The following is a 12498-nucleotide window of genomic DNA, read 5'->3' on the forward strand; positions in this document are numbered from 1 at the left end:
TCTTTGATCGGTAACTTTGTTTCATCCCCGTTTTATCTGCGCAGCTGTTTTGGTTCAAGGTATTGTAAATTGCTTGTATTTGATCCGTTTAGAGCCGCTTATCGCTACATTATTTGAGTAATTACGCGGCACTTCAAATAGTGTTTCTGAGCGACGCTAGTTTAAAACTGCTGCTTTCTAGAACTTCTTCAGAAAGTGCATTCTCCTCGGCGTGACTAGAGCTTCACTTCCGTCCCTCTGAGTAGCTAGTCTAAGTATTGTTTTGCTTGTTAGTTGTGTCTTGTGGCCTTAATTTGCCTTAGTTTCTTTAAATTAGTCGTCTTTGCTTGTTGCGTCGTCATATTAGTGATTTGTAGCCAGCTGTTTTTACCGGTTAAACTCCTAGTCTTGATTGATTGTCAGCTGTGCAATATTGGTAGTAATTAGTATCGCGTAAATCTTTGATCGGTAACTTTGTTTCATCCCCGTTTTATCTGCGCAGCTGTTTTGGTTCAAGGTATTGTAAATTGCTTGTATTTGATCCGTTTAGAGCCGCTTATCGCTACATTATTTGAGTAATTACGCGGCACTTAAAATAGTGTTTCTGAGCGACGCTAGCGTCGCTCCTCCTCAGTTTTATGCAAGCTCTTCCCATCTCTGTCTGCTCTCTGCCCTACAGCACCCGGTTCCAAAGACGTGGCCCCCCTAAGCGACGGAACCCAGCTAACCTCTCCTACCCCCAGCTGTCTCCCTGCAATAACTGCACAGTTGCTGGAGGACTTTGGAACTGCCAGTCTGCTTCAAAGAAGGCTGATTTCATCTCAGCCTATGCCTCCCTGCTCTCCCTTGATTTCCTTGCCCTCACTGAGACATGGATCACCCCAGAGAACACTGCAACCCCTGCTGCCCTCTCCTCTTTCTTTTCATTCTCCCACACTCCCCGACCATCAGGCCGTGGTGGTGGCACTGGTCTTCTAATCTCTCCTCCTGGAAATACTCAGCCCTACCTCTCTCTGACCTACCCCGATTCAGTTTTGAATACCATTCTGTTTCAATCACCTGTCCAACTAATCTATACATTGTTGTCATTTATCGCCCCCCAGGTCCACTGGGAAACTTCATCGATGAGCTGGATATCCTACTCAGCTCTTTCCCTGAGGACGGCACCCCACTGATCCTGCTTGGAGATTTCAACCTCCACCTGGAAACATCCCAGTCTTCAGCTGTCCTACATCTCCTCCACTCCTTTGACCTCTCCCTACAGTCATCTCCCCCTACCCACAAGGCGGGCAACCTCCTCGACCTGGTTTTTCTGAGGAATAGCCCTTGCACCGATATCACTGTAACCCCTCTGCACACCTCTGACCACCACTTCGTTTCCTTCTCCCTCCCCCTTGCTCCCTCTCACCCACCTTCTCCCCCCACACCCACTGTATCTGTCCGCCGCAATCTCTGCTCCCTCTCAACCTCCTCTCTTGCTTCATCTGTCACTGCTGCCCTCCCTCCTCTCGAATCCTTCACTACCCTCCCCACTGATTCTGCATCCACCTCCCTACTTTCCTCCCTTACATCTGCTCTTGACTCCCTCTGCCCCACTGTCTCTAGGCCAACACGTCCATCTCCTCCCGCCCGTGGATGTCCAATGCCATACGCACCTCCAGGGTTGGACTCCGTGCAGCAGAGAGGAAGTGGAGGACATCCAGAGATGCTTCAGACCTCTCTGCCTACCAATCCCTCCTTGCAGCGTTCTCCTCCACGGTGACTGCTGCCAAGGTAAACTACTATCAAACCAAAATCCATAACTACCGTTCTAACCCTCGGCAACTGTTTTCTGTCTTTTCCTCTCTCCTCAGCCAGCCATCTGCACGCCCTCAGTCCTCGCTCACTGCTGACGACTTTGCAACCTTCTTTGACGAGAAGATTGCAGTCATCCGCAACTCCTTCTGCACTCCACCTCACCCTATGCTCCCTCCCCTTGTCTCTCCACTCCTCTGCTTACGGTCACTGGCTCCCAACTCCCCACCCCTCAACCTGTACTCTCCCCCTCCTCACCATTTCCCTTGTTTCTCCGACTTCTCTCCCCTCACCGATTCTGAGGTTTCACAACTCCTACTTTCCCATCGCCCCACAACCTGTGCCCTTGACCCCATTCCCTCACCACTCCTCCAGGCAATCTCACCCGAGATTCTCCCATTCATCACCTCCCTGGTTAACTCCTCCCTGACATCCGGCTGCTTCCCGTCAACCTTCAAGAAGGCCCTCATCTCCCCCCTCCTGAAAAAGACCACACTAGACCCCTCCATCATTGGGAACTACAGACCGGTATCTCTCCTTCCATTTCTGTCAAAAACCATTGAACGTGCTGCATCAAATCAACTCTCTGTGTTTCTTTCACAGAATGAGCTCCTCGATCCCCATCAGTCTGGATTCAGACCAGGCCACTCGACAGAGACCGCACTCCTCTCTGTCAACGAAGCTCTCCACGCAGCCCGAGCAGCCTCCCTCTCCTCCGTCTTATTACTTCTGGACCTATCGGCAGCCTTCGACACAGTCGACCACCCCACCCTCCTGTCCTCCCTATCTGCAATGGGGATCTGTGGCACAGTCCTCAATTGGATTGAGTCTTACCTCTCAGATCGCTCCTTCCAGGTAGCCTGGGCTGGTAAAGTATCTGCGCCACACCCCCTCACCACCGGAGTCCCACAGGGCTCGGTCCTTGGTCCTCTCCTCTTCTCTCTCTACACCCAGTCCCTTGGCCCTGTCATCACAGCTCATGGTATGTCTTACCATTGCTATGCTGATGACACACAACTGTTTCTCTCCTTCCCACCCTCTGACACACAGGTCTCAGCCCGCATCACTGCCTGCCTGAGTGATATTCAGAGCTGGATGGTCCGCCACCATCTCAAGCTCAATCCAGGTAAGACAGAGCTCATTTATATTCCGGCTCTTAACTCCCCTCTCTCTGATCTCTCTATCTCCCTAGGTAATACCATCCTCACACCATCACCCTCAACTAGAAACCTTGGCGTGGTGATGGACAACAGACTGTCCCTCACCGAGCACATTTCAGCAGTGACACGTTCATGCAGGTTCTCCTGTATAACATCCGGAGGATCCGCCCCTTCCTCACAACTTACTCGACCCAACTCCTCGTCCAGGCAGTGGTCCTGTCCCGCCTGGACTACTGTAACTCCCTGCTTGCTGGCCTCCCAGCATCATCTATCAGACCCCTGCAACTCATCCAGAACGCAGCAGCGCGTCTGGTCTTCAACCTCCCAGACATTCCCACGTTACCCCCTGCTCACCACCCTCCACTGGCTCCCCGTGATGGCTCGCATCAAATTTAAAACATTAGTGCTTGCCTTCAAAGCAGCCAGGGGGTCAGCCCCTCCCTATCTACGTCAACTCATCAGACCCTACACCCCAGCTAGACCTCTCCGTTCTGCTGCCACATGTCGCCTGGTCCCTGCCCCGGCTCGCACCAGCACCCGGTCACGCCTCCTGTCTGTTCTAGCCCCACGGTGGTGGAATGACCTTCCTGTGCAAGTCAGAACAGCAGAGACCCTGGCCGTCTTCAAACGTAGACTGAAGACTCACCTCTTCAAGCTACATCTCACCTCATCACCCCCCACTACCCTCTAACATTTTCTTAAATAAAAAAAAAAAAAAAAAAAAAAAAAAAAAAAAGGGTGTACAATTCACACTTATACCTAAGCAAAGTTATACCTATTGTAGCTCTCTTGCAGGAATGTTGTAAAGCGCTTGTCTCTGAGTTTTGTAATGCACTTGTTGTAAGTCGCTCTGGATAAGAGCGTCTGCTAAGAACCTATAATGTAATGTAATGTAATGTCATATTGTATGGATATAGAAGGTCAGGAGTATTTTTATTCCCATTTATTTATTTATTTTCTATTTTTTTGGGGGGGGGGGTGTGTTGAAATGGGTTTCAAATGGTGGTGGTAGCAAATACATTTCTTGGCAGTAGTTAGCGGTGAGTGAGATTATCTGAAATGCGAAACGTGACCACTTACGATGTACAGAACGTTCCGGCGATCCGATCTCTCCCAATGTAAGCTGTCCTCAGCGACCATTAGGCCTGTAAAAAAAAAGGGAAATCTGAAATGATTTATGTGTGCCAGCGAGCGATAACCTGAATGCATAATGGAGACACGAAATAATTGTGGAAGTCCCTGGAATGATTTATATTCCTGGTCAGGTCCTCTTCCTGTATTTCAATCAGAGGCGGATTAGCGGTACTCAGGCGCTAAGTATGCCTGCTGTCTCAGGACGAGGCATTCCAGTGGAAGTTCGGCCACACACTACGTACAATCCCACCTTTTACTTTTATTTACTTGTTCCGTCATATGACATCAGAGGAATATTGATTGCTGCCTGTCATGTTGCCCGCTGCTTTCAGGAGCTTGTGTGAGACGGAGAAGAACTTTTCTGGCAGCTATTGTCATCTCTTCTCTATTTTTTTCTTTTCTTAGAACGTCAGAAAATCACACAATTTGTTTTTAAGAAGTGGAAAGAAAGCAAGTTCTCAAGTGTTTTTTTTTCCTAATGATGATCATAAAACTCAAGACGAAAATACGAATACAATGTTTATACAAACCCCACTGACTGTGTGCTTGTGTGTGTGTATGTGTGTGTGTATATGTGTATAAAATAAGATAACACTTATGAAGAAAATCACATGTCCAAAAATCACATGGTCAAAAACCACATGTGAACACCCAACACGTGAAGAGCACACTATAAAAATAATCTCACTTATACGGCGAGAGTGGGAAAAGGTAACCCATGCTTTTTCAAGTCAAGTGTTTTATTTTCACCTGTGAATATAGTAGTTCCTGTTTGAAAAAGTCAGTCGCATGAGAAAATGTGGAATTTCACATGATTTCATGTAACACGGTTTGTTTTCACGTGTGAAAAAAAAAAGCCGAATCGCACGTGAACACGTCGAGTTCACACGTGACATGTTTCACGTGTGGAAAAAGCAAACATCACGTGATTTTTTCCTTGAGGGATTCTGGGCTGCAGGTTTTCTGGAACCGAGGATGGCCTTGAGTGTGTCCTCATTACGCTCAACAGAGAACCACTCACGCTGATTTCAAGGCACATCCTATTGTACCGGCTAAAGCCTAATACTCTAAGCCAATCACACTTTGTCATCCCTGTAATGTGATCAGATGCTTCTTACTAGTGACAATCTACCCACTTCTCCTCCAGTTCACTCTCCCACTTCCTCCAGACAAAGGATCACATGAAAAGCTTGGGAGACGACACAAAGGAAAGAAATGGCGGTATTCATTATGGGAAATAACGCTATAAAGGGGGGGGGGGGGTGCTACGACAATTTTTAATGGACGGCTGACTCTCTGCAGTTTGATGAAAGCTGGTGTGAGAATAGACGTCTGTATTTTTGCTACTTGGCTAACACTAGCGAGACAGCCTTGCTAATAAGCCATACTTTTTCCACACTGAGGCTTTCGAAATAATTGACAACAGTGCTAATGCATGGCACAGCCTGTTATCCAAAATCAAATTGGGCCATTTACGGTATATGATCTTCATTGAGCAAGGTGTTACCGCTAAGCATGAACGAGTGCATGTTGGACAGATGATATATAACATGTTTCCTTTAAAGGACTGGTGGAGTCACGCTTAGTAAAAAAAATGTTACGGAAGACACTGAGGTAGGATTAAATACAGCTGACCTGTTCCCAGAACAGAGCGCATGGTGTGTCAGTGTCTCCCTCGATATACATGTATAAATCATTAGCCCGATATAAATGCTACACTTGGCAAAAGCTGGCAGACAGGAACAGAGAAGTGGATTACTGTCACCGGGGGAAGGCGGAAAAGCCTCTGCTTGCTCTGTGATTCAGCGAATGAATGTCATTTTATGAAACAGAAGGTAGCGTCGAGAAATCTCCCCAGTATGACTCAATCTATTAATGCAACACGAAACCGCATTGTTCAGCACTAAGCAGTGGGTGGCAAAATAACCAAAATCAGTCCATCCTGGAAAGAGAATTCTCAGCGATGTAACACGGATGCGTATCACCTACGGATGGTTAACAGGTCAAACAACGGTAATGAATATTTATGTGTTCGGTGGCAAATCCATGTGGTAATGGGTTTATTGGAGCGCTGTATGAAACATTTGGGGGTAGTGGGGGCCGGGGTGGGTGGGTGGGGGGCTTGGGGAGCATTGCTGTGGAGGGAGGGTGTTGTGTTGTGTACCATCTCTATTACTCCTGTGTTTGACACACAGTCTGTCTTTGGAATGGGAGACATTGTTTGCAGTGCCTTGACCGTTTCAGGTCCCACTCTCGCACAGCCAATTTACCTTGGGCCCAGGAAACCATGTCTGCCGCACCTCTGTGATTGGTCAGCTTCCCGCAGGAAGCTGGAGGATGATGGGAGAGTGGGGTCGGCGGGGCATACAGCCAAAAAACCTGTCAGTAAACATGTCAGACTCAGGAAGGTAGGAATATAAAGAGCAGACACATTGTCTCATATTACTGAAGCAGCCCCCCCCCTGTTTCCCACCCCCCGGATGATCAGCTGTCAGGTAGATATTGATACATGAAGGGCTGTCAGCCCTGCTTCATTCCACTCTAATTCACGGGGGGGGGGGGGGGGGGGGGTGCGGGGGGCACATTGGTGGGTGAGGAGAGTTTCCCCCTCATCACTGTGAAGTGCCTTGAGTGTTAGGTTAGAAAAGGTGCTATATAAATGCTAGTATTATTATTATTGACTTGGTGAAAACTAATTTGATATCAGTGAAAAAAAAATTAGTGAAAAAGACCAGGGAAGACAGACAAGAAATTCTGTCTTTGCTTGTGGATTCAATGAAAATGTGTTCTTCCTCTCATAGCTAAATGCAAGAAAATAAAAGAAAACTGTGTGTGTGCGTGCAAGCATGCACGCGTGTGTATGTGTGTGTGCATGCATATATTTGGATTTTCAAAGATACACTTTTGTAGTCCATCCATCCATCCATCCGTCCATCCATTATCTATACCTGTTTATCATGAGCAGGCTTCCTATCCTAGCGTGCACTGGGCGAGAAGCAGGTATGAAGGTATATTTGTAGTATAAAGAGTAATTTTTACATCCTAATATACCTAATATTCTGTGAGTATGTTATACAAATGAGAATAAATATAACGAACTAGTACTAAGAGGTAATAAAATGTTTTAAAATTTTATTTTATTTTATTTAGCTTTTTTTAGCTAGTTATTTAACTGATAAACATACGATCACTATTTAAATTGACAATTCATTCATTCATTCACGGTCATAACCAAATGATCTCATATAAAAGGATATTAAATACCCTAACAAAGGTTTTCCTTGCTTTTTGCCCAGTTACGGATCTTCAAGGCACGAATCCACACCCATTCCTTATTAGGGATTAATTACGCTTAAATTTCTGCTAATTGCTTGCTAATACGCGCTCACTGTAATTAGCGTAATGGCCGCTAATCATGCCATATAGATCATTAGTGAACTAGTTTTATGCGCCGCCGTCGACTGTGGGCCCGAAAGGCATTCGCTGCTGCAGTTTGCCTTTGTCTGCGGCGGCGGTTGTGTCCCCACCTTTGTTGGCGGTGCAGCACTGAATAAACGCACCGCTTGACTTGTTAAGTACACAGCGCGCGCCATGGTAACCATTGTCTTCGCCTGCCGGAGAAACTCCGCAGGCCGATTGCGCTGAGGGCTAAATGGATTCAGTCGTCGTGTTCATCTGAAATAATCTGCGTGTTGTTTCCGGCTGGGGATGTAGTGTCGTTGTAGGGGTGCTGGGCGATGCACCTGAGAGAGGTTCTCCTGCAGGGTCGCTGATTGGCTCCACGGCCTGGAACAGACTAGGAAAGGTAAACGAGCCACGAGTCAAGATTCCCCAAGATTAGTTTACGTTTTGCAAACGGGAATGTGAAAATTGAATATTTAAAAAATTAAAGACATCCAATAATTATTTTACGAAGTAAAACTGATCTTTTTGTATCATTGTGTGTATTAATAGAAAAAAAAGGTTTGTACTTTGCTTTGCCATTCAATAGATCTGTGGCCACATTTGTTTTTTGAGAAGAACACCAACACCTTCCATCCATTCATCCATCCTCAGGGTTGCGGGGGGTGCTTTTAAATTTTAATTTATCTTTTTCTTCAACATGTTCTCATAAATGCTCATAGATGTGCTTTTTGACCTTATAAACACTAGCTAAGTATGGTTAGGTATGTTAATGTTCTACTTATCATAACTGCAGGATTTCTGCATCATTTTCAATGATATTCAAAGTGATTTTATTGACTAACTGAAACAATCTCTTGAGACAGTTCCTAACAAATCCCCATTTCAAAATTAAATTTGTTTTGTAAATACTGCTGTAACAAGATTGCAATTGATCTTGGTTTGATCTAAAACAAACAAAACAAATCATGGACTAAAATTTGATTTAAATTTTACCTAGATTAATTCTGAAGTTTAATTTAGTCCATTTAAAAAAATCCTTGGAGCAACTATTTAACTTCATGCATTAAAAGTATGGCAGTATCTTTATCTTGTAGATGTGTGTGTGTGTGAGTGCGTGTGTGTGTGCTTCTATGTGTATGTGTGTGTTGTATGTGTGTTTGTGCGTCTGCGTGTGTGTGTGTCTGTATGTGTGTGGTATGTGTGTGTGTATACGTGTTGTGTGTGTTTCTGTGTGTGTATGTTTGTGTGTGTGTGCGTAAACGCATGTGGCATGTGTGTTTCTGTGTGTGTGTGCGCGCATGTGTTTTTTTGTGTGTGTGTGTGTGCGCGCGCATGTGTGTTTCTGTGTGTGTGTGTGTGTTTGAGAGTGAGTGGTAAAACCTGTACAAAATGCTACTCATTACTGATCACAAGCATTCAGGTCTACACAGTTGTAGATAGAATGTTGGAACAATTCTGTTAATATTGCTCAAAGCATCATGGTTGTGCCAGGCAATACAACATCAGTATGGAATATATATAGCCAGCAACTGGCAAAAAAATAATAAAAAATAGAAAAAAACTTAATGCAATGAAAGAAAATAATCCATTAAAACACATCTATTTCTCAGACACACAATGAATGGAACCACATGGTAATGCTTAGTCATAACTGCGTATAAATATGTTAACCCACAATATGTACAATGTACACCCACACCTTATAATTGTAAATTGCACCCCTGCCAATAAACTGTTGTTCACATGTTGTCTGTTATGCCGTGAATCCCCTCTCGCCTTTTTCTCTGACAGCCTCCCCTTTTATCGGGAACAGTTTCTCTTGTTCAAATATGAAGTGGTAATTAAAATGTAAAGGTCATTTAAAGAAGCAAAAGGCTAAAAGGAAACCTTTTTTTCTCCGGGCCGTATTTGCATACACCTGAGTCTCTCTGTAATTAGGCCACTCTTAGGCCCTCCTTAAGCCTGCTTCTCTGCCTGCTTGGTCTGCTTGGTCTGCTGTAAGCTTTAAGGTCTGTCGCTCCCTCTGGCATTAAAAGCAGCTAGCGCAGACCGTATGGATTAATACACCAAGAAACGGGATATTTATGCAGCATATGGTTGCATAATGAACAGCAACCTGAGTCAGTATCTTTTTTTAAATTTCTTGATTAACTCGTTAAATGTTTTTAATGTACAGAGGTAAATTGCAAACTTAGAAACTGAAGCACAACAAAAACTTCATGCCTCTGCGTTTTGCGTTTTGAGCTGCTGGTAATGTGTGTGTGTGTGCGTGTGTCTGTGTGTGTGCGTATGTGGTTGTGCGTGTGTGCGTGTGTATATGTACATGTGCTTGGGCATGTGTTTGTGTGTGTGTGCTTGTGCATGTGTGTGTGCATATGTACATATGCGTGCATGTGTGTGGGCATGTGCATGCATGCGTGTGGGCATGTGCATGTGTGCGTGCATGCATGCATTTTAATTAGGGTTTCCTTTTCATAGTGCCCTAAGCTGTTGTAGCACACACTAAACTGTGCTGCACTGCTTCTTAATTATTGGCCATGGAGACCTGGTGACCTCAGAATAACAGGAACAGTGCTTCATCATCGCCCTGGCACCTACCTCCAACCAGAGACAAAGAGCAAACAGGGAAAGAGGGTCACAGACCACAAACCAAATGCTCCGTGTTTACAACGGGTAATTGTCACGTTCCACTCCAGGGTATTGCCAGAGTTCACACGTTTGCATTCTTGATGGCTCACTTAGGTACCGTGCGCTTTACCAGCTTTACAAGCCTCTGTGGTCCACACTGCTTCCACTCCCTTTGAAAGAGCTTCTCTTGCGTCCTGAGAATTTCTGCTGTGCCAGCTTGTTGGCCCCCGATAAACGGCTACAGTTCCAAAAAGGACTCTGAGACAGTAGTGTCGCCAAATCTCGGTTAACCACGTGGAAAGGATTTCTTTCGCATGTCCCAAGAGTCCCTCTGCGGCAGTCACTTAGCGCCTGGTCAATGTCTTGCAGGCCATTTTGGGAAGGATAACTTGCTCCTATGTTGAGAAGTTATTGGCGGAGTTCCACTCAAAGGCTAACCACTGGATTTGAATCCCCTCATGCCGTCACCAGGGAACTGTCACTACGGCGATTACAAAGCTGGAATTCCATCAACTCTGACAGCAGCTGACAAGCCATAGCTCTGATCTAGGATTGGTCATCCTTAGAGTAATTATGTACATTAACATTTCCTGTCCTTCAAGGGAATTAAACAGGGCTGCGTTTTCTAACAATACAAATACTGCATATGATGTATTTAGTTTGCAATGTATATGGATTATGTATATTAATGCTAGACATGGGACTGAATAAAAATGTTAAGCAATAGTCAGAGTATATTTTTCAAGTTATAACATGTATGAATGTAGCCTACATAATATTAATCACTTGTCAGTATGCTTTGTGTTGAGGATCTTCCGAACAACATCACTTCATTAGTTTATTTCTTTATTTTTTTCCTTTTGTGTTTTTTTCTCCATTTAATTTGTAGAATAACTACATAGTTCAGAAATGACCACTTTAGTAAACTGGCTTTATTATTCAAAGTCATTTATTTTGAACCATAAATATTCACATTATTAATAAAGTTATCCTGTTAGCATTGAAAAGTTCAGCTTTTCTTGACAGAATGGACTCTAATAAATATGTGTGGAATAGATATGAATTTATTCTCTCCATTTTCACTACACTGCCTTGTGAAAAATCTCAGCGTTTCAGAAAGAAGACCTTCACAGCACCAGTGTGAACACACAAGATAATGCCCGGCGGTTGGTGTGCGGGTGTTTGGGGGGGGGGTTCGGGGGAGGACAGCGGGGGGGTTGGGTGCACTGTGCACGACTCCAGCGTTTTACCCAGAGAGCTCCAGCCAAAGGGTGCCAAATGCTATTTATTACAGGCGGACACTGATGGACTGCGTTTATTACGAGACGCTTTGCTCTAACGGAACGCTCACGCTCCGCGCGGCGGCGTCGGCGCTGACGCCCGCGCGGCTGCCCGCTTGATTTAGACCGCCGGTGACACGGGCCGACCCGCGGCGAGACTGGCGGCCGGCCACGCCGCGCCGTATCCCAGCATGCCGCGCTGCGCGGCAGTGCAAAAACGCTCCCCACCGTCGTCCGCTCTCCAGCCTCCCAGGAGTTCTGCACTGCCCAGAGCCACGTTATATTTCTGTTGCCTTTTTGACATTATATTTTTCATTTGTAATGGACCGCAGTTACCATTGGCGAGGGGGGGAAGGGTAACATATATACTGTGGGCTCCATAATGTTTGGGATAAGCGCATATTTTTCTTTCTCAATCTGGCTCTGTATTCCATAAATTTAGATTGCTAATCAAACAATTCACATGTTGAAGTGAATATTTTCATCTTTTATTAACCCCATGACACAAGCCCCCTAGTGGCCAGGATGCCGGCATCCTCAGATGGCTCAGCTCAGACATTCGGTGCTCCTGCAACCAAACTATGAGTGGAAATGACCAACTCTGTGTTCTAGCTTTATTAATAAATGATGCACAACAACTAGGGTGAATACACAGCTTCTAAGCACCACCATTGTCTTGTAGTTCATCCATTTAACAAACATTCCCTCTCTGCAATTATATCCCCAAGTGTGACACACTGGACAATAGCGTCTATCTGTGAGTTCATAAGGACATTCTTTAAATAGAATAGACCTGTCTGTCTCCATAATGTCTGTACTGCAGCTACTTGTACTCATAGTCTATACAGATTAAGGCAGGTTCAAAACTGAAGAACCATTGTTCCATAGACATCATGTTACCACTATAGTTCCTTTAGACACCATGTTACCACCATAGTCCCTTTAGACACCATGTTACCCACATAGTCCCTGTAGACATCAGTTTAGTTGATGCTAATACAGATCCTGCCAGGTTTTCTATGTATCAGTTTATTTATTGTTCCATTAAAATGCACTCATTTAAAAGAAGAACACACCTGGAGACAGTAAATAATAAGAATTGATAAATAATAAATCAA

The sequence above is a fragment of the Anguilla rostrata genome, chromosome 18 (assembly GCF_018555375.3).
Source record: "Anguilla rostrata isolate EN2019 chromosome 18, ASM1855537v3, whole genome shotgun sequence".
NCBI lineage: Eukaryota > Metazoa > Chordata > Actinopteri > Anguilliformes > Anguillidae > Anguilla > Anguilla rostrata.